Genomic DNA, 3,218 nt, shown 5'->3' with positions numbered 1-3,218 from the left:
CACTCAGACGGCAGCTCAAGGGAGCACCCCCTCCCTCCCCCCACGCTAGCCTGCTGGGCCTGCAGGTGCCCTGGCGTGAGCCGGCTCCACTGTGCGCCCCCCGTGTCCACAATTGGGGCTCAGAGGACACGTGGCCGTGCAGAGGTCAGCCCGGTGGTGACAGCTTTGGGAGAAGGGTGTGGCCTGAGAGACTAGAGAAGTGGGGACAGTGCAGCCTGTTCCTCATGAACACACACATTTGCAAAATGTTGACTTGGAATTCTTTTCAGCATTTTCTGATGCTGATGAAAACATTTTCAATTCATTATTTCACTTGCTCTTTCTGTACTGCTCAGATTATAAATGCAAATCTGATCTCCCTCAAGTCACAGGCTGAGGCCACCTTCAGGCCCTGCTGCAAGTGGGAAGACTCTAAGGTTACACTCAGGCTTGAAGTAGCGATGGTGTAAGAGGAGCCTTGAGCGGCTCTGGGGACACGCCAAGCCTTGCAGCAGGGAGACCGCTGCTGGGGGTCCTGCTGAGCTGAGGCTGGGCTGGCCTTCCTGCCTGCTGGCTCCCGTGTGGCCATCTGAGCTGCCATTGGGCTTTCTCTTTCACTGAGGCCGGGGTGAGTGACTCTTCCATCTCGGGGATTGTTAACTCAGAAGACAAAGGGAAAAATCCTTCTTTAAAAAACAAAACAGACTTTGTAACTGTATTCCACAAAATAATTAAAGCTTACTTGTTGAGTATTTGCCATGTGTCAGGCATCGCCTTACATGTATCGTTTAATTCTCTTTTGCTTTACTTTATTCTGTAATTTTATCTAATGTTCGTGTTTTATGAAAAGAACTAGAGATTAATTTTAGCGTGTTGTGAACCCACATCATGATGTGTCCAGGGAGGCAGAGTGAGGCAGCAGGGGTGGCAGAGGAGAAGCTGGGTGTGCAGAGGAGCAGCAGCCTCTGTGCCCCGTGACGCGTCCGCACTGAGCTCAGGGGAGCACGCCTCACCCCTTGCAGCGCGTTTCTGAGTCGAGCTTGGTGCGGCCTCTGTACCCACCTGTCGCTTTGGAAGGATCTTCGTGGAGAGGGGTTTTCTGGGCGCTGGAGGCAGTCAAGCCAGGGCGGCATTTCCCTGGGCCGCAGGTCTGATTAGTCAGGGCTGGGTTCTGCAGATGATGTTACGTGTGTGTACTAAACACAAAGTCTGTGTGCCTACAGGAGTGAAGTCGGAATGAGTAGGGAAAAGTAAGAGCCCTGACCACAGGTTCCCGTTCCTTCCACCCTTGTGGCCGTGAGGTCCGACCGGCTCGGGCCAAGACCTCTCTCCTCCGTCCCCCGCCTGCCTCTCCTCCAGGCCACGGCTGGTCTCCCTAGAGCTGTGGGTGTCCACACCAGCGCTCTCACGGTGTTACCCTCGGGCGTTCCATTACGTCTGAAGCTCCCCTCATGAAACGTTTAGCCAGAAGCCTTCCCCGGGCCTGGCACCCAGCCTGTGTCTGTGCTCTCGCCCGTAGGACGTTTGCTCGGTCACTCTGCTGTAACCCTATCCTGCTCGTGGTAGGAAACTCGTCTGATGGCCAGTAGCTGCACTTGGTTCTTGGATAGAGTTTTATTTCAGAGACAAGAAGTCCCCTTTCTTTCTGAGCTGTGGCAGAAGACCTCTGTTAAGGCTGACAAGGGTGGCATCACTCAGCTTCCTCTGTCTCAGCGATCGGAAGAACCAGGCTGAGTGGTGAGCTTGCAGCTGGTCCTTGCCTCTGGCAGCTTTGGAAACACTGTTATCATTAGAAAGTAAGCTCTCTTTTAGATAGGTGAAAATGTGAGAACGTGTTGATGTAACTTTTTTAAAATAAAAAGGCTGTACTAGGCAGACACCAGGGACCTATTGTATAGCAAAGAGGACTGTATTCAATATCGTGTAATAACCTATCGTGGAAAAGGATGAAAAATACTTTGTGTGTATGTGTTTTAAGTATATGTATGTTTGTACGTATGTATAACTGAATTACTTTGCTATATACCTGAAATCTTGTAAATCAAGTATACTTCAATTAAATGAAATTAGAAAGTATTATAGATAAATTGCAAATAGCATAAAGTAAAAAGGCTATCAGTTCTCCGAGTGGCCTCCTCCCCAGGCTCTTCTGTGCTGAGTCACGGGCTGGCCCTCCTTGCAGCCCTTCAGTGGCCTTGCCTGGAGCACTGCCGCCGCTCTCGCAGCTTCCTGAATATGAGGAGCCGTTGCAGGCGGCCAGTCAGCTCGTGGCAGAGCTCAGGTCAAAGCCCAGACCCGTCGGAGTCCAGCCCTGGTCTCAGCCGGGCGCTCTGATGTCTGCACGTCATCGTCATGATACTTCAGTGCCGCTTGGCTTTCGGCCACCTGCCACTTGGTCGTTTATAACTTTGCATACGACTTTGTGTGAACGGATCCAAATACTCAGTCCTCTAGGATGCGTTGAATACGAGTTGTAGAGACGTTGGTCAAAATCAGCTGCAGCAGGGCTTCCTTGGTGGCTCTGTGGTGGAGACTCCACCTGCCAAAGCAGGAAACACAGGTCCAAGCCCTTATCCCGGCACCGAGGAGCAACCATGCCCACGCGCCTCAGCTCTGGGCGCCCGAGACCCTGCTCCACGCACAGCAAGAGAAGCCGCTGCGGTGAGGAGCCTGTGCCAACTGCAGCGAGAGTAGCCCCTGCTCACTGCAACTGGAGGAAAGCCTTGCAGCAGCGAAGACCAGCACAGCCATAAATAAATAAAATAATTTTTATAAAGGTACAGGATTGGAAATGATGAAATAAAACTGTCATTAAAACAAAAGCAGCAGCGAGAACAGCTTTAACATGGGGTGGTACTGAGGGGGTGGTAGACAGCGACGTGAAAGGCCGCTTGGGGAGGGAAGCTGGGGCTGGGAGCAGCTGCCCTGCTGGTGCTCCTCTGGTTGCCGGGTAAGCTGCTGCTTGCAGATCTCCGGCAGAGCCATTGTTACCCTCCGCTAGGTGTGGCCCCGCCTGCGGAACCCGCACCAAACCTGAGCTCCGCTGCCGGTGGGACGCAGGGAGGCCCGGGCAGGTACTGAACACATATGTGGGCTCAGCGTCAGTTACTGCTCTTTGCAGTAGGAGCTCCAGGTGTCTATTAATAGAGTGAATTGTCCTTGTCTGGCACGTGTGCTGCCTGGGCGGATGAGCCAGGTCCCCAGTAGGAGCGGGGCAGTGTCGAAATTAGTAGTCACGG

At 52.9% G+C, this 3,218-nt stretch overlaps 1 protein-coding gene across 1 annotated transcript in view; it reads left to right on the top strand.

Annotated features, from left to right (window-relative positions):
* SUN1 (Sad1 and UNC84 domain containing 1) overlaps window positions 1-3,218 on the top strand; it is a gene marked incomplete at its 3' end in the record, with an annotated part of 26,554 nt that overhangs the window by 7,904 nt on the left and 15,432 nt on the right. The window lies entirely within an intron of this gene.

Source organism: Bison bison, unplaced genomic scaffold, assembly GCF_000754665.1.
Source record: "Bison bison bison isolate TAMUID 2011002044 unplaced genomic scaffold, Bison_UMD1.0 scf7180017848573, whole genome shotgun sequence".
NCBI lineage: Eukaryota > Metazoa > Chordata > Mammalia > Artiodactyla > Bovidae > Bison > Bison bison.
This window is presented reverse-complemented; position numbering and strand designations above follow the sequence as displayed.